The sequence below is a fragment of the Schistocerca cancellata genome, chromosome 5, assembly GCF_023864275.1.
Source record: "Schistocerca cancellata isolate TAMUIC-IGC-003103 chromosome 5, iqSchCanc2.1, whole genome shotgun sequence".
In the NCBI taxonomy this organism is placed as follows: domain Eukaryota; kingdom Metazoa; phylum Arthropoda; class Insecta; order Orthoptera; family Acrididae; genus Schistocerca; species Schistocerca cancellata.
In genome coordinates this window covers 490,194,147-490,214,662 of record NC_064630.1, presented here as the reverse complement: position 1 = coordinate 490,214,662, position 20,516 = coordinate 490,194,147, and the positions used below count along the sequence as shown (strand labels likewise).

Sequence of the window (20,516 nt, the reverse complement as noted above, 5' to 3'; positions counted from 1 at the left end):
ACAATTATGTCAGCACTTGTTTGTCTTGTTCTAGTGACCGTTATGACACTGTTGAAACTGTCCATTACGTTACTATATAGTCCATCTCTCCTTTGTGTCGATAATTGCTCATGTGAACGACTAACTTTGTATATTGGTAGCAATAAAATGCGCCACATAGGCAAAAACAAACTGAATTAATTCCTTGCGTAAGTCCGGTTGTCAATACCAGTACTCTCCCACCATAAACTATAAAAACAGCTTTTTAAAGAAACATATGAAAGTTACCCGGTATAAAACTATGCTATGGAAAGGGACGATATAAGCACCTACGTAGGCGTATTGTCCCAATGTTAGTAAACATATTCTGTTCTGACCTAATTTGAAAGATTAACTGCTTTTAAGAGTTTGGTAAAATTTAATTTCATTTTACATTTTCAAGGAAGAGATATCTCAATCTTACGAGCAAAGATTATAGCATTGAAGCAGGCAAGAGCTTTGAAATTTATACCCTGTTAAATTTAAACTGTTATCTGTCTGGCTTTAATGTAATGAATTTCAGGTATTTGGTAAAACTGTTTGAAACTATGTACTGTAATGGTTTGTTGGGTAAACACCGTAAATGATTAATATTTCGAATCTTTGCGTAATGGATGTCTGTGAGCCATTACGACAAACGAAAGGCAGATGGCCAAAATAATCTCTTTACGAAATGTCTTATACTGTTAGACTCTTAATTATTTGACATGGAGGAATAAGAAAAACACAAAGACACAACTACATTTAATACGTATATTATAAAGCAACACTTACATACATGAGCTCTACAGAAAATACATCTTTAGCCGTTCGCTTCCAGAAGAAGACCGTAACGCATTCTTCTTTATACACTCCTGGAAATTGAAATAAGAACACCGTGAATTCATTGTCCCAGGAAGGGGAAACTTTATTGACACTTTCCTGGGGTCAGATACATCACATGATCACACTGACAGAACCACAGGCACATAGACACAGGCAACAGAGCATGCACAATGTCGGCACTAGTACAGTGTATATCCACCTTTCGCAGCAATGCAGGCTGCTATTCTCCCATGGAGACGATCGTAGAGATGCTGGATGTAGTCCTGTGGAACGGCTTGCCATGCCATTTCCACCTGGCGCCTCAGTTGGACCAGCGTTCGTGCTGGACGTGCAGACCGCGTGACACGACGCTTCATCCAGTCCCAAACATGCTCAATGGGGGACAGATCCGGAGATCTTGCTGGCCAGGGTAGTTGACTTACACCTTCTAGAGCACGTTGGGTGGCACGGGATACATGCGGACGTGCATTGTCCTGTTGGAACAGCAAGTTCCCTTGCCGGTCTAGGAATGGTAGAACGATGGGTTCGATGACGGTTTGGATGTACCGTGCACTATTCAGTGTCCCCTCGACGATCACCAGTGGTGTACGGCCAGTGTAGGAGATCGCTCCCCACACCATGATGCCGGGTGTTGGCCCTGTGTGCCTCGGTCGTATGCAGTCCTGATTGTGGCGCTCACCTGCACGGCGCCAAACACGCATACGACCATCATTGGCACCAAGGTAGAAGCGACTCTCACCGCTGAAGACGACACGTCTCCATTCGTCCCTCCATTCACGCCTGTCGCGACACCACTGGAGGCGGGCTGCACGATGTTGGGGCGTGAGCGGAAGACGGCCTAACGGTGTGCGGGACCGTAGCCCAGCTTCATGGAGACGGTTGCGAATGGTCCTCGCCGATACCCCAGGAGCAACAGTGTCCCTAATTTGCTGGGAAGTGGCGGTGCGGTCCCCTAAGGCACTGCGTAGGATCCTACGGTCTTGGCGTGCATCCGTGCGTCGCTGCGGTCCGGTCCCAGGTCGACGGGCACGTGCACCTTCCGCCGACCACTGGCGACAACATCGATGTACTGTGGAGACCTCACGCTCCACGTGTTGAGCAATTCGGCGGTACGTCCACCCGGCCTCCCGCATGCCCACTATACGCCCTCGCTCAAAGTCCGTCAACTGCACATACGGTTCACGTCCACGCTGTCGCGGCATGCTACCAGTGTTAAAGACTGCGATGGAGCTCCGTATGCCACGGCAAACTGGCTGACACTGACGGCGGCGGTGCACAAATGCTGCGCAGCTAGCGCCATTCGACGGCCAACACCGCGGTTCCTGGTGTGTCCGCTGTGCCGTGCGTGTGATCATTGCTTGTACAGCCCTCTCGCAGTGTCCGGAGCAAGTATGGTGGGTCTGACACACCGGTGTCAATGTGTTCTTTTTTCCATTTCCAGGAGTGTATCACAGACACAGAATTATGTCAAGGACGTTCTAAGATATGGCATCTGTATAGTATCACAATACTTAGGTAACACATAACTACATTTGTCTTTTTCATACACAATATTAACTAAATTCAGCGTCCTTTCGCCCATTACAGTTTCAAATTTATTTACATCGTTGGGAAATCGGCAGGCGTTTTAAGATTAAGACGCAGGTTTTCTTTCTTGTTTCGTTATTACACTTGTTTCATGTGTCACACTTTCAATAGAATTTTTCCAAGCGACAGTACATTAGCTACTAACTACTAATAATGAACTGCTAAATATGTACTAATAAATACGCTTCCCAGATAAATGCAGTTGTAATGGTAGCCGTGGTATTGGATTATACACTGCCCGCCCAGTTTTCCAGGCTGATTTTATTCCTGGCGGATAAGCAACGTCAGTGCAGTAACTACAGTGTTAGAGTGAACTAAAATGTGTGAAGGATAGATGTGAATTCAACGAGTCAGTTTTGAGCTGGCAGTGTTAAGTACTGAACGTGCAGCAGTAGAATGTCACTGCTGCCATGTCACAAATCCAAATCAAAACATCTCTAAGTCAAGTGTTCAGCACATTCTCCAGAGTGTTTGGAGGAAACGAAAATGCGTGCAAAGTTTGTAGTGTGTGACGATACTTAGTGTTACTGATATGAATCTACCACAAAACGACAAAGTGCAGAAATTCACATGAACGCTTTGACGTCATAGTGGATATTCAAGAAGTGACGCGTGAGTTGAACAGCATCCGAAAGAACGACTTTTCAAATAGTTTCACATGGTTGTATGAATGATTTGCGCGTTGTACTCAAGGGAGGAAAACTATGTAGAACATCTGAAGCATGGAACCCTTCACCTCAACTTTTCTCTAATTTTTATTAATGCAATCCTCGAAATTATTGGACACACGAAGTATTACAGAACATACATGGCGCAGTCACATTAATGTGATCCCACATACCTGCAAAGTCAACGTGCAATAACCATTTACAGACGACAGGTGGCAGCCCTAGCAGTGGAGACTATATAAAGTGTGTCGAGATATTAAGGAAAACAGTGGTTGTCGTGATGCCGAAATGAAGTGATTTTTCAGTCGTCCAAAAGGGTATGATCATTGGCTTTAGCGCCATTGGTGGAATCATTTCTGAAACGAGTAAGTTTGTAAACCGTTCGCGTACCGCCGCAGTTGGCGTATACAGTGCGTGGCAAATTGGCGCCATCCAAAACCGGCGCCGATGCAACTGTGGTGCACACCGGGCCATATCTGACAGGATACCGAGCGAGGTGGCGCAGTGGTTTGCACACTGAACTCGCATTCGAGAGGACGACGGTTCAATCCCGCTTCCGGCCATCCTGATTTAGGTTTTCCGTGATTTCCCTAAATCGCTCCAGGCAAATGCCCGGATGGTTCCTTTGAAAGGGCACGGCCGACTTCCTTTCCCGTCCTTCCCTAATCCGATAAGACCGATGACCTCGCAGTTTGGTCTTCTCCACCAAACAACCCAACCCGCTGTGACAGGGATGAACGGCGGCTGGGGAGAAGTGTAGGAGCGAACAGGCAGGCAACTGTTGAGGAACTGACTGCTCAGGTGCAAGGGGCTGCCACAGTATCACCTCAACGACCATTTAGCGAACGTTGCTGCGTGTGGGATTCCGCAGCAGGCGCCCGTTCGTGCACCCATGCTGACTACTGTTCATCGGCGACGAAGGCTGGAATTTGCAAGCCAGTACCACAACGGGACTGAATGGTGACAGGTGGCCTTTTCAGCTGAATCACATTTTATGCTCCATTAGACAGACGGCCGTTGGCGTGTATGGTGTGAAACGTGTGAAAGCAAACCCAAAGTCGAAGGAGGGAGCGTTATGGTCTATGGATTTTTTTTGTGGCATTTATTGTGTGATCTCATAATTCTCGAAGGTACCATAGTATACATCTTCCCTTGGGGACCAGTTTGTGTTTATTCGCCACGATGGCCTCTACCAGCAGGACAATGTAACAAGTCAAACAATTCGCAGTGTACGTGGTTCGAATAGCACTAGGATGAGTTTACCCCATCCTCTGCCACCCACCCATCCGAATGCAAACCCTGTCGCGAAGCTGTGGGACCACCTCGATCGGGTTGTTCGTGCCATGGGTTCTCAATCGAAAAACCTAGCGCAGCTGGCCACACCACTGGAGTTGACATGGCTCCACATCTCTTTCGGTACGTTCCAGAACCTCACTGTCTCTCTACCTGCATGTCTAGGAGCGGTCCAAGATGCAAAAGTTGATCATTTAGGCATCTGAGAGGTCACGACGACAATGTGACTGGACAGTGTACAACATAACAAGGTCCCATACCCGGTAGTAATTTCTTGAAAATTAGAACGGCTGCGGAAGCCTATGCATGCACAAAGTAAGCTCATTTCCAAGATTCCCTGGTCTAACAAATGATAATAAATTTCCCTTCCCTGGTATTCTCTGATTCCTTCTGGGATCTTCTTCCACAGAATAAAATTGAGTCGAATGAATGTCGAAGAAATATAAATGTAAATAGAATTGGTTATAATTTCATACGATTTTGAACAGCTTACTCCAGTGTAGTGCGTCAGAGAATTTGGATTACATGCTCCCATCGCCATGAAATTGAAACTCACAACCTGTATTTATACAATACGAGCTATGTTTTTCTCTATCACAATTAATGGTCTAACATTCTCTGTATTTATATGACATTTATTTAAATACTTACATAACATAAGTGATACATCTGCTAAATTTATAGTATTTAATGCAGCTATAATTCCATCTACTAGGTCTACAACTTTGCTTCCGCTGTTTTTTCTCGAATTTCGGGGCTTTATTGTGAAAAACTTACAAAAAAAATCATGATTAATAGTATTGCCCATCGCTGGCCACTACATTCTCCCATCTTTCGGATAGCATACGAATCCCGTGGCGGAAGAATTGGCCGTCTTTTGTTGGAATCCACGAATCAATTCAATTTTGAACTTTTGAACTTTTGAACTCACATTTCATATGCTGGTGTTCTAGATCTGTCACTACAGCAAATCGTCACGAAGAGGGATCGAGTTGTTTTCAGAGACTTGCTGACAGAGGCTGTAAAGGGCAGCCTTTCGACGGAGGTCTGGCGGACAGATGTTTGAAAGCACTGGTAGCCAGCAAGTAGGTGTAGACCGGACTGTACCACTAATTACTCTCATAACTGAGTTCTGTTGGACGTCTACTTTCGCTACGTGGGCGCTTCGGAGCATTCTTACCTGAAGACGGCTGACAGATGGAGCGCGGAAATATTGTATGCATAGGACTCCTCGATCCGCCTGCGTGCACGAGAAAAATACCATCTGGTGAAGGAAATTTTCGTGTTTCCAGCGGATGAAATGTGCACTCGGTATATCTGCCACGGCACCTCACCGTCTCACAGAGACAGCTTTTCCGAACGGTAACTAGACTTAGATGGCGATCTGTACGTTCAGCAAAACGAAACACCATCGTTCTTGAAAGGGGTCATAATGGCTTTGGCAACAATGAACGTATACGATGATGCTTCTGTAGCCAAAAGGTCACATCATTTGTCCTACGGAACGCATGTTAGTTATGAGCGCCGTGTGCATTTCTTTTATCCAACTCTTAATACGCGTGAATCTTGAACGGTCGTCGGGCAGCCGTGCACTTCGAAGCGTCGTGGATTCCATGTCACGAGGTATCACTACCGTCGCTGCAGGCATGCATCTGTGATTCAGCTCCTCATGGACATTGTGTTATTCCCACATTAGGGAGATTTTTGGAAAATGCCTTTTTGTGTCACCCAAGAGAGGAAAAATAGCGTTACGGTAAGTGTCTAAGTGAATGCTGTGTGGACCAAAAGAGTCTCAGACAATAGGCTTATGTGTCCCGGGACACTTTTTCCCAATACACACGAGGTCTCTGATGCCTTGTGCAATTATAAAAAAACTGACACATACTTAGGTTGGAACTTAAATAGTGGCAACTATTTATTCACAACCGATAAAAAAGAGTTAAATGTTTGCACCTGTTAATGTCCTTCAAAGTAGTCACCAGCGTTGTGTAGAACCCGTTGCCAGAGATATGGAAGGCGTCTTTGGAGCATAACCTGCGACCAGCTTTGCGAAAGAAGCGGTGACACTTTCTGCTCAACCCACCCATCATTTTGCACGACAATGCGCGGTCGATGGGACTGAAAAGTACTGTACCATCTACCATACTCCCCAGACATAAGTACTTGTGACTTTGATTTAATTCCGAAGATGAAGGAAACACTTCGTGGCATTCGCTTCAGAACTGTTCCAAAGATTCGACAGGCAGTAGACCGCTCCACTCGCACCATCAGCAGAACAGTCTCTGCTAACGGTATACTACGCATTCCACATCGCTGGCAATGGGTTCCGCCGCTCGGGATTAGCCGAGCGGTCTCAGGCGCTGCAGTCCTGGACTGTGCGGCTGGTCCCGGCGGAGATTCGTGTCCTCCCTTAGGCATGGGTGTCTGTGTTTGTCCTTAGGATAATTTAGGTTAAGTAGGGTGTGAACTTAGGGACTGACGACCTTAGCAGTTAAGTCCCATAGGATTTCACACACGTTTGAACATTTTTGAACAACGGGTTCTACACAACGCTGCTGACTACTTTGAAGGACAGTAACAGGTGTAAACATGTAACTCTTTTGTATCGATTTTGAATAAATAATTGCCAGTATTTAAGTTCCAAATCTCTAATTATAGGTGACTCGATGACGTTTCGGGGGTGCAGCCATTGGTTAGTACTTTGCACGAAGTTTTTCCTACGCTTCTGCCAGATATCAGGCAAATTGTCGTGTGATGTAGTAACCAATGACCAGCTGCTCTCACGAATTCAGGAAAGGGGCAAACTTTCGAGAATCACAATTATAGTTCAGCTTACAGGTGGTGCTCACAGGGGAAACTCCCCATCGAAGCCCCCTCAGATTTAATGGTAAGATGGTCCAGTGGATACTGCATCAAAAACTGAACACGGATCGGCACGAAAACAGAAAGGGGGTGTATTGAACTATAGAAACATAAGGAAAATAGAAACAATGAACCGTCCAAGTGCAAGATGTTCAATAACGATTGCATTTGAATAGCAACGATGTCGTAGCTATATAGACACACTGTTGGACTGCGGAGGAGGATGTCTGTGTTAAAATTCCCAAGTCCCCCTAGACCGCAGCTCGTGGTCTTGCAGTAGCGTTCTCGCTTTCCGCGCGCGGGGTCCCGGGTTCGATTCCCTGCGGGGTCAGGGATTTTATCTGCCTCTAGATGATTGGGTGTTGTTGTGTCATCTTCATCATCCATTATTCATGCCCATTACAGTCAGAGGAAGGCAATGGCAAACTGCTTCCGCTCGGACCTTGCCTAATACAGTGGTGCGTGTCTCCCACATCGTCCCCTACTCTCCTTGGAGTATGGGACCTCATCATCATCGTGCCCACTTTTTTTTTCAGGAAATTATGAACATTACGTCCGGTCGTTGACGTGTTTGTTCGCTGTGTTCAAATTTGTGTCTGTGTCGTCATATAACGTCCGCTTCCAATAGCGAGGTATAAGGAAGGGACTTCCACACGTACGCATCTCCTACTTGCTCTACACAAGTATCACATGTTGTGACTCTTGCGCTTCGTTTTGGAAGTTTTTAAATCCTTTGTTGTAACATAGTTCACATCCATTTGTTTGTTGTTTTCATTTCTGTAAGAGGTCTATGTGCCATCTCGCGTGCTCTCAGTTTTCATCACATTTACTCGCGACGGAAGTATATTCTTTCCACTTGACTCATATTCTATAAGCTACGTATAGTATGATAATTGCCAAGGCTACAGAAGGAGAAAAGATACGTCAATGACCGTACGGACATTCCTTACGTTTGTTAAACGGACAGTTCGTACGTTTGTTAAAAAAGAAAGAAATGGGGGACGAGAGAACTTGAACAAGCATCTGCCGCGTCGCATTTGGACACCGTACCACACAGCCAAGAAACGGTGGCACTAACAACTTGCTCGATGTTGCATATCTTGAGCTTGGACCGTTGACTAGTACTACTTAGCCTCTTTTTCACAGTTCAGTACCCCTTCTTCTAGTTTTCATGCTTGATCTTTGTTTAGTTTTCGACGGGCTGTCCACTGTGCCATTTTCCCACTAATTACCACTAAATCTGTGAGGGGTGCGATGGCGAGCTTCCCTAGTCAGAAATCGTCTGAAAAGCTTGCAACTGTGTTATAGGTTAGGGTGTGTTGTGTTGGCTCGTGTTCTATCATTAGTACTGTTCCATGTTCATGGCCATCTCTTGTTTGGTTTTTGGAAACCAAACGAAGAATACGTCATTTCTGGCGGGTCGCCTGAATTTGTGAGCGCAAAGACCTGATGGGCTCCCTTCAAAGCTAACTAACTCGGAAATAGCGCAACGTATCGAATTTTTTGTTAACAATGATTTCTCAGCGCAACCTAACCTGCATCACCCTTACAAGTTTTTCAGACTGTTTACGAAGACCTTGAATGTGTACTAAATACGCAGTCGGAAATTAACTGCCTCATTTATCCTTACTGGACCTAACGGTCAAGATCGTCATCATCGGAAAATACAGCCCTAGTTGCAGATAAGGCATATCCTTAATACTAATTCATATTAAGTTACAAAACGCTCATGGTAACAGAACGCTTACCTAACTAGTAGTCTGAGTATATCGTTATCTTTTGGAACGAAACTGAACGTCGGTTTTTCATGGCAGAGCAAAATAGCTTCTTTGCACCATAGCCTGGAGAAATAAAGATCCTACTCCTTGGAGAGAACATGACGTATCTTCCGCAAGTAGTCGCAACAAACGACCGGAAGAATCTAACAAGCTCCTCCTGAAGTTATCTCACACGAGGAAATTTCAGCCTCTATCGTAGAGACGTTCATGACGAGATTTTCCTTGGATAATGCGCCGAAGCGATATTTCAGTATTAAAAAAACATTTATACGCAGATGCGTGAACTGTCATCAATATACCATACGATATGTCTGCCACAAATTGTGCTGTAGGAATTGTCGATGATCTGCAACGCACAGGTGTTAGCACTTCTAGTTCACCACGTTTTTATTTTCAGTCTACATATTGTCTTAAAAAGTTACAAAATGTTTATTTTTACCGAACAAAGAACGAGTAAGTAAATCTATATTTCTACAAAAAGTTATTAGCGCAAAGTGTTGCCGAATCTGCGGGGTCTCTATGTGCTGTAAACTTAAACCTATACATAACTGACAAGAATGGTCATGACTGGTGTTCCACTTCTCTTTTCCATTTACAGCGTAGTGAGCTGATGTTCTAGTGATGACTATCAGTGAATTGTTCCCTAACGGCTAATGCTAATCATTAGGACGTAGAAAAAAGAGGTTTGGATATTTGTTTATATTTTACAATGTTACTTTGTATCCATAATAAAAAGGACTCGGATTCATAATCATGTTACAATATTCACTGAATTTATTAATCCGTAGCACCCGGGTAGCTTTTCCTACCTTTTTTTACCAGTAAAATAACACTAACTCAACCTATTTTGGGTCGGGAGCTACATTTCACACTTTGATTCATAGGAAAGCCTTTCATTTACATCTTCATTTGTCCTAAAACGTGTTGGTATATGCATGCTGCAAAGTGTCCTTTGGCATGGTCTGAGGATGTCTCCTCGTCGGTGATATTGAAACTACATTGAATGGATGCTTACTGAACTCCTGATGAAGGGTTCAGCAGTGCTTTATGACAAAATAATTCATAATTCCTTGCAAGTTCACTACATAGTATGAATAAATACTCAAGGCAGACTTATAATCACATTTTTATCATCGTTTAGCTACAGATACGTAATTGTGCAGTCATAGCTTTATCCGTCAACCTGTATCATACCGTCATCCTGGTTGATATTTCATTCCTCATGCAGAATTATTTTGTCGTACATATTGTTACGTGAAACGTACTCGCAGTTGCGAGTATGAACAACTATCGGCTGTATTTTGGAATGACGACTGTGAACATTTGTGCCGGATCGGAACTCGAACACGGATTTGCCGTGTTACACGAGCGGTCGCCTTGACCGCTTCAATCCGTGAACGAATCACGCCCAGACCCAAACTACCATATGTCGTTCTCCATGTGTCACAACCTGCACTCGTACATATGGCATATTTCCGTCCAGGAAGGACATATATATTGAGAGTCGAGCGCCCGGTATTGGCGAATAAGTACGAAGTAGCAGTGCCTATGTAATTAAGAACTATGATTCAATGAGCCTCCACATATGCATGCGTGTCCGAAGGAACATTACATCGTATTTCTTAATAACACAGACACTGCCATTTTGTATACACATTGTTGAAATGATGGTCGAAATAGAGAGGATATAAAATGTAGACTTGCAATGGCAAGGAAAGCGTTTCTGAAGAAGAGAAATTTGTTAACATCGAGTATAGATTTAAGTGTCAGGAAGTCGTTTCTGAAAGTATTTGTTTGGAGTCTAACCATGTATTGAAGTGAAACGTGGACGATAAATAGTTTAGACAAGAAGCAAATAGAAGCTTTAGAAATGTGGTGCTACAGAAGAATGCTGAAGATTAGATGGGTATATCACATAACTAATGCGGAGATATTGAATAGAATTGGAAAGAAGAGAAATTTATGGCATAACTTGACTAGAAGAAGGGATCGGTTGGTAGGGCATATTCTGAGGCATGAAGGAATCACCAATTTGGTATTGGAGGGCAGCGTGGAGGGTAAAAATCATAGAGGGAGACCAAGAGATGGATACGCAAAACAGATTCAGAAGGATGTAGGATACAATGGGTACTGGGAAATGAGGAAGCTTGCACAGGATGGAATAGCATGGAGAGCTGCATCAAACCAGTCTCTGGACTGAAGACCACAACAACGAAAACAACATTGTTGAAATGATACCTCTGTTTATCCTGGTGCATTATTATCAAGATTACAAGTCGCTAGAATTAATTTCTTACTGGTTATTGAATATTATTGTAGAACATATCATTTGATATTACATCCCTTTAAGCGAATATCAACAATACAATTGCACAGCGGTAGAGTTGTCAGAAGGTGTGACGTGAAGGTAAATGGATCAATAGATTTCAAAAACCGAAAATGATCGGCGTCTCATCCACAAGGTCATTGAATTTCATCTTCATTGTCCCACATAACTGAAACACTGCTGCCAGTTTGTCACTGTTCACGCCCGCAGTTCAATTGTGTCGTTGAGCAAGGATGTGGAAATAAGTACTTGTCTGCTGCTCCTGACCACAAAATCTGATGCCTGAATTCTGTGAGACGTTCCACATTATTATGTTCAATATGGTTCAAATGGCTCTGAGCACTATGGGACTTAACATCTGAGGTCATCAGTCCCCTAGAACTTAGAACTACACTACTGGCCATTAAAATTGCTACACCAAGAAGAAATGCAGATGATAAACGGATATTCATTAGACAAATATATTATACTAAAAACTGACATTTTCACGTAATTTAGGTCCATGGATCCTGAGAAATCAGTACCCAGAACAACCACCTCTGGCCGTAATAACGGCCTTGATACGCCTGGGCATTGAGTCAAACAGAGCTTGGATGGCGTGTACAGGTACAGCTGCCCATGCAGCTTCAACACGATACCTCAGTTAATCAAGAGTAGTGACTGGGGTATTGTGACGAGCCAGTTGCTCGGCCACCATTGACCAGACGTTTTCAATTATTGAGAGAACTGGAGAATGTGCTGGACAGGGCACCAGTCGAACATTTTCTGTATCCATAAAGTCCCGTACAGGACCTCCAACATGCGTTTGTGCATTATCCAGCTGAAATGTAGGGTTTCGCAGCGATCGAATGAAGGTTAGAGCCACGGGTCGTAACACATCTGAAATGTAACGTCCACTGATCAAAGTGCCGTCAGTGCGAACAAGAGGTGACCTAGACGTGTAACCAATGGCACCCCATATCATCACGCCAGGTGGTACGCCAGTAGGGCGATGACGAATACACGCTTCAAATGTGCATTCACCGCGATGTCGCCAAACACGGATGCGACCATCATTATGCTGTAAGCAGAACCTGGATTCATCCGAAAAAATGACGTTTTGCCATTCGTGCACCCAGGTTCGTCATTGAGTACACCATCGCAGGCGCTTCTGTCTGTGATGCAGCGTCAAGGGTAACCGCAGCCATGGTCCCCGAGCTGATAGTCCATGCCACTGCAAACGTCGTCGAACTGTTCGTGCAGATGGTTGTTGTCTTGCAAACATCCCTATCTGTTGACACAGGGATCGAGACGTGGCTGCACGATCCGTTACAGCCATGCGGATAAGATGCCTGTCATCTCGACTGCTAGTGATACGAGGCAGTTGGGATCCAGCAAGGTGTTCCGTATTACCCTCCTGAACACATCGATTCCATATTCTGCTAACAGTCATTGGATATCGACCAACACGAGCAGCAATGTCGCGATACGATAAACCGCAATCGTCATAGGCTACAATCCGACCTTTATCAAAGTCAGAAACGTGATGGTACGCGTTTATCCTCCTTACACGAGGCATCACTACAACGTTTCACCAGGCAACGGCGGTCAACTGCTGTTTGCGTATGAGAAATCGATTGGAAACTTTCCTCATGTCAGCACGTTGTAGGTGTCGCCACCGGCGCTAACCTTGTGTGAATTCTCTGAAAAGCTAATGATTTGCATATCACAGCATCTTCTTCCGTCTGTTAAATTTCACGTCTGTAGCACGCCATCTTCGTGGTGTAGCAATTTTCATGGCCAGTAGTGTACTTAAACCTAACTAACCTAAGGACATCACACACATATATGCCCGAGGCAGGATAGAGTGTAATAATGACGACTAAAACAGTGGCTACTATCATTCGATAGTTATTCTTAACCATATATCCCACTTGGCGCATATTTTCCGGCATGAGTTATGAGCCTCTATAGTCTAAAGTCATATATGGCAATACAGTCGTAATATAGTCCGGGTAGTTTCAGAAAGATTAATCCGTTGTCTCAAGACGAAGTCTCCTACACGAATGAAAAAAAAAAAAAAAAAAAAAACATGGGATGACTTTTAACTTGCCCATAGGGCCAGTAAGTTTACGTTTTGTTATGAACTAGTCAGTTTTGTTCAGTAACTTCTTTTACATGCATGTATGTATACCGATAACATTATGACCATATGAGTTATGGCCTGTTGGTTCACATTTAAAATGAAATATAGCACCGATTCAGCGTGGGATGATTTCGACAAGTCCCAAGTTTGTTTCTGCAAGTATATTAGCTGATGTCTTCCAACAGGTCACGCAGTTCTTGTAAATTATGGATTTGTTGCTTGTGGGGGCGCAGCTGACAGTCAGTAGTGCCCCAGATGTGTTCCACTGGTTTCGGATCAGACGAATCTTATGCTCATCAAGATGAGTTTTATTATCATGCTTCTCAAGAAGAAGTTAAGCTTTCGTGTCGTTGCAATACAGTTATCCTCCAGGTAGCTGCCTCCTTGTCGGAGAAGACATCAAGAAATGCGAGATGCAAGATGTCTGAAATAATATTCATGTAGTCCACAGCTGACAGAGTGCCTCGGTTGGTAGCACAGTTCCCATGGATGCCCAGGAGAGTATCTCCCGTAGCGTAATACCACCCCCTAAGCAGGCCTGCGTCTGGTGCAGTGCATGTTTCGAGCAGCCTGAATGTCGGCGAGTCAAGAAACGACCATTGATCTGGTGTAACAAAAACTTGGTTTTGTCCGACCAGGCAACACGTGTCCATTCATCCACCGTCCAGCCTCGATGATCCCGTGCGCACAACAGTCGTAATTGACGACGGTGTTGATTCAACATAGGAGCTCTTTGGAGTCGTCTGGTGCAGAGTGATATTTTCAAAACAGTGCGCTGGACGATGCGCTCTGGAACACCTGTGGCAGGGCCAGCGTTGTACTCTGTCGTCACATCTGCCACAGAACGCTGCTCATCCTGCTTTACAGACCAAGCGAACGTCCGACCAAGGCATTCTGAGGTGAGCATCGCCGTCCAATACTTAGTTGCCCTCTTGTGGTTTCAATGTCCTTCAACCATTTTCCTTAGATGCCCATGACAGTAAGATGTGAACAGTCGACCAGTTTCGCTGGGCCGTAATAACCTTTCCTTTGACAAAGTCGCTTATGTCAACGACTCTCCCCTTTCGCGGACCGTGCCGTTGGTAAAATGAATTTACTTTCGCCTCTACTACGCTTATGTTCTTTCCCCTTAACTCTACCGGATGGCATGCGTTTCTTCAATGGGCAACGGTCACAATCTTTTGACCTCTCGCTACCTGACTGACACTACAGAGGAGAAAAATGTTGCCGGCCGGTGTGGCCGTGCGGCTAAAGGCGCTTCAGTCTGGAACCGCGTGACCGCTACGGTCGCAGGTTCGAATCCTGCCTCGGGCATGGATGTGTGTGATGTCCTTAGGTTAGTTAGGTTTAATTAGTTCTAAGTTCTAGGCGACTGATGACCTCAGAAGTTAAGTCGCATAGCGCTCAGAGCCATTTTTGAAAAATATGGCTCTGAGCACTATGGGACTTAACATCTGAGGTCATCAGTCCCCTAGAACTTAAAACTACTTAAACCTAACTAACCTAAGGGCATCACACACATCCATGCCCGAGGCAGGATTCGAACCTGCGACCGTAGCAGTTGCGCTGTTCCAGATTGAAGTGCCTAGAACCGCTCTCCCACCGCGGCCGGCACAGGGGAGAGTACAATGGGTTGAGGGAATGTAAACCAGGCAGCCAAGTCATTATAATAGTATAGGGGGCCACCTCGACCAGTCACGCGCTCTCGAACATCTAGTCGATTTGGTTTCTAGAAGGAATATTATTGTCAGCTTGTGCTCCATTGTGACGACACCACGTAGTCAACGTACTTCCTCTAGTAATGCCGACAGTATTTCGCAGATGAAAGGTGTATAGCAGTCACCTGCGAATCGAGATGGAGGCGTGTAACTCCGAATTAGGTAACTTTCTACTATATCAGCCCATAAATTTGAAACGCCCCCTTTGAAAAATTTATACATGACTGTGCTTAAACTGACACACAATATTTTTAGCGCAACGCAATCTGACTTTCAAAAATCCCTACAAAAGAATAGCCCTGACTAACATTAAACTATACCTTTCACAAATCACTTACCTCACCAAAAATCTTCGTTACTCGAACTACTGCAAAACAGCGAGCGCCACTACTGGCAGCTAAATAAAAGATTCAAACTACGGAAGGCACTAGCTACTGATAGGTATAGTTAGCAAATGAAAGATTTTAATAGAGAACAAACACTGTATTTACCTTAATATTCATAACTGACATCCAGTCTTACAAATTTCAAAACTCCGCCATCTCTCTCCCCACATCCACCACTGCTGGCGGCTCACCTCCAACTGCACAACGCTACGCGCTGTTCACATCCAGCTGCCGCTGCCAAACACTACAATGGCAGACAACAATGCAAACTAGCCACATACTGCACACAGCACAGCAAGTGATTTTCGTACAGAGCGCTACGTAACGTTGCCAATAAGAAAACATAAACAGCCTACTTACATAGCCCCCATGCTCCCCACAAAAAATTTTACAAATTGTTTTACTGCCTACGCCATTGTTTGCCGCCCGCTCCATTTCCCTATGCACAATTACCAAATTACTAAGTTGAACATTAGTTAATTCATTACATGGTGGCGCTAACACACTACTTTCGTCTTCACTGTCATTTCTCAGTTTACTTTGGAGCCTAGTATTACGTTTTTCACACGCCATTATTATCACAATATTTCACACGACAACACAGAAAAACACAATTTGAAGAGGAAAAATAGGGGAACACATTAACATAGCACTGAAAATAATATCTAGTTAATTGCAAGCGCAGCTGCGAAAAACTTGGTGCAAATCTAAATGCATGCCACAACTGTGTACAACAATGAAAAACTACAACTACAAAGGAAATTCTCTCTATAATTACGCGCTAGCAATAAACAAAAGCTACACTAATTACACAAACTACAAGAAAAAATCAGAAGATTCCAGTGAGGTATCCTCGGCTAAGGGTCGACATATGAAATGTCCCCTTTGAAAAATTTATAAATGACTGTGCTTAAACTGACACACAATATTTTTAGCGTAACGCAATCTGACTTTCAAAAATCCCTACAAAAGAATAGCCCTGACTAACATTAAACTATACCTTTCACAAATCACTTACCTCACCAAAAATCTTCGTTACTCGAACTACTGCAAAACAGCGAGCGCCACTACTGGCAGCTAAATAAAAGATTCAAACTACGGAAGGCACTAACTACTGATAGGCATAGTTAGCAAATGAAAGATTTTAATAGAGAACAAACAATGTATTTACCTTAATATTCATAATTGACATCCAGTCTTACAAATTTCAAAACTCCGCCATCTCTCTCCCCACATCCACCACTGCTGGCGGCTCACCTCCAACTGCACTACGCTACGCGCTGTTCACATCCAGCTGCCGCTGCCAAACACTACAATGGCAGACAACAATGCAAACTAGCCACAGACTGCACACAGCACAGCCAGTGATTTTCGTACAACGTAACGTTGCCAATAAGAAAACATAAACAGCCTACTTACAAATTTATTGTAAACATTTCTTCATAAATTTCGTAAGCGGCATTACTAATTGAGGTCACGAGACATGGGGAGCCATAAAACACCACGAACTTGAGTGTTTCTCAAATTCATCAACACCATGAACTCGTGAGTGTTTGAGTGATGTGTTGGTTTGATGGAGGTACACATCATTAGCGGTGTTCTGTTAAGTACACAAACGCATGCACGTCCTGCTCCCGTTTCAGTGTGAGAGATAGTAGTGACATCGGGGTCCTATTTAATCTCGTGTATTTATCCAGAAATGCAGAATACTTTCAGCATCTGCCAGAAGCACGCCTTGTTGGAAAAATGGAGGTACCGCCTCGTGTTATTTTCGATCATTCCATCGGGACTTAATGGCATGTGCAGCGAACTGTAGAGCCCATTGAGCGTATTCGACGTTTGTGTGTCCAAACGTAGTGTACCCAATCTAATTCCGGTGTTCTGTGACGTCCGAAGAGCAGATACAGGGAGATATGGCTTCTGTATGCCACAGCGGGCAGATAATTCTCAACGATATGATAACTCACCTTTTGTGATTGTTGGCAGTAATCAACGACGACCTCTAGCATCAACTCATTGTAGTTCTCGGCAAATTATACTGGTGATAGCGCTTTTCTTCGAATGCAGATACTTCCCTTTGGCTTAATTCATTCATGTAGGGTCGTTTGAAGATCCGAGTACTTGTATGACATAATAGGAGGAGACTCCCTTTCATCGGTCAACGATATTTGGTGTTTGACCGCCGCATGAAGACCCTTATGGAAAATAGAGGAATAGTTATCCCTGGCACTGAAAAGCATCTGAAACAGTTAAAAATAAATGAGTTACCAGGTTCAAATGGACATCCAGATCTGTTCTACAGAGGGTACTCTTCAGTATTCGACCTTAAATTAGCTGCATTTATCGCAAACCCCTTGTCGAGCGGAAAGTCCCAAGGGACTAGGAAAAAAAGCGCAGGTGACTCCCGTATACAAGAAAGGTCAAAGAGACACGTCAGATTACAGACCATAATCATTAACGGCAGTTTGGTGCTGAATTCTTGAGCATATTCTATGCTGGAATAGAGTAAACGTCCTTGAGACTCGAAAGCTTCTACCCACAAACCAATACTGACTTACAAAGACTCAAACGAACTCCAGCGCGACGAAGGCCAACAAGCATTTTCCTTTTCCGGACAACGTTCGACACAATACTACACTGCCGACTTAACGAAAGTCCCAGCATACATAAAAAGTTATCCGATGTGACAGTTAGAGAACATTACTGTTGTAATGCTTGCCACAACCACGTCATTATATGAAGACGTAACGTCGCAAAGCGTCGTGAAATGGAACAAGCAGGTGAGGTCGGATGTAAGGAAGGCGAGTGGTTGACTTTGGTTTATTGGGAGACTTCTATTAAAGTGTGGCTCGTCTATGAAGCAGACCACGTACACAACACTTGTGTGACCTCTTCTTGATTACTAGTAGATTGTCTGGGGTACCCACCAGGTCGCATTAAAGGAAGACATCGAAGCTATTCAGTGGCGGGCGGCTATATTTGTTACCCGTGGCTTTGATGAACTCGCGAGCATTGCAGAAATGCCCAGTGAACTCAAATGGGAATCCCAGTGGGGAAAAAGGCATTGTTTTCTCCTAAAACTATTCAGAAAATTTAGAAAACAAGCATTTGCGACAAAACTGCAAACGATTCTATGGCCTTAAATGCGAACATTTTTAGGTTAGGCTTTACCGTGACTGTTACTGACATTAAATGAAACAACGTGACTGATAACAGTAAACTTGTTGATTCTATGGCCACCAACATACATCTCGTGTAAGGACCATTTATAAATGGAACAATAATTAGAGTGACTAGCAGTGTAAAAGGTACCCTCCGACTGTACGATGGCATGTGCATTACGTACTTAGAACAAAATTAGTTCAAATGGCTCTGAGCACAATGGGACTTAACTTCTGAGGTCATCAATCCCCTAGAACGTAGAACTAATTAAACCTAACTAACATAAGGACATCACATACATCCATGGCCGAGGCAGGATTCGAACCTGCGACCGTAGCGGTCGTGGGGTTCCAGACTGTAGCGCCTAGAACCACTAAGCCACCTCGGCCGGCAGAACAAAATTGTAACGGATTTTGTTTGCACGTATTGACAAACTGCCTATAGACTTCTGTCTCGCGTTCTTTGGCCCACTTTTAAAGATTTTTCTGCGGTTTCGCCCGTACGAGTGATTGGTATTGTCAAAGCTTCACTGTTCATTGCGGGTAGTGGATTGGATTCGAGCTCGCGGCCATAGATTGTATGTATCTGTCACGCCAATGTCAGAGGGCTTTTCCGCCGTCATTGGAAATGGAAATGAGCGTATGGAATTGTTGGGCGGGATGCACCATTCGGGGAAGTTCGGCAGCCAAGTACAAGTCTTATTTCACCCGACGCCACATTAGGCGACTTGCGTGCTGGTAATGAGGATGAAATGATGATGAGGACAACACAACATCCACTCCACGAGTGGAGAGAAATCGCTAACCCGGCTGGGAATCGAACCCAGGCCCGCTTGCATGGGAGGCGAGCACGTTACGAACCAGCTGAGCAGGCGAACTCCGCAGCTATTACTGCTGTGGCTCTCCCCTTGCTACCTGCAACGGTTATTTACTATAGCACGGGAATTCAGGATCCGTTACCCTGAGGCTCTCTTTTTGCTTGTTGTAGCTGTTGACATATTTGCAGATTTCTATGGCTTCTCTGAACAAGCCAGCGTGGTACTCTCCGCCACAGCAATGGCTTCCGTGTGGCGAATTTTGTTATCAGGTCGGTCTCACACAACACGTGCTCCGCCACGGCCTAAATGTCCGCCTGTCACAACGTGCGATGCCTCTTATTTTCGGTAATCTCGGCGTTGATTCATCGTCCAGTCATTCCAAAATAGACTTTCCCTCATGTTCGTGGTATTTTGTAAATTCATGACTTTGTAAGAGGGTGTCTTTCATCTTATCCCAATTTGAGACAATCTTTCGTCTTCTTCGTCGGTTTATAAATAGTGTTTATGCCGTGTTTGCACTACATAGGGGCGATTCTGTCCATCACCCTGGGGATGTATTGCAGAAATAGCGTAAGCGATATTTCTTCATCCGGTGTGTATGTAAATGAGCAAGAAGTACACTGATGTCTCGCTTAACACACTTCCTCTGTCATGTCTAATGTCAATAGGATCTGCTCGCACCTCAGCCACGTTGTAAGAGGTCCATGACTAAGGAATTTGTTGTTAGCGCACTCGAGCAGATGTAACTTCGATGGATTGCTCACGCGCTGCCTGCGATATGTATGCTACAATAGAATCGCAGACCAGAGAGCAATGTTACGGAATTTAATTGTTGGGAGGTTCACTTGACGACCAGTGTAACCTCCCAACAGTTGAATTCCGTAACCTCCCAATAAATGGTGACTAACCTCTCAATTAAATTGTGACTCGTATGTAACCTTTCAATTATTA

At 44.3% G+C, this 20,516-nt stretch overlaps 1 protein-coding gene across 1 annotated transcript in view; it reads left to right on the top strand.

Moving 5' to 3' along the window:
* The window catches only part of LOC126187687 (lachesin-like), a 542,701-nt gene that overhangs the window by 496,409 nt on the left and 25,776 nt on the right, over positions 1 to 20,516 (top strand). The gene's annotated exons all lie outside the window — the stretch shown is intronic.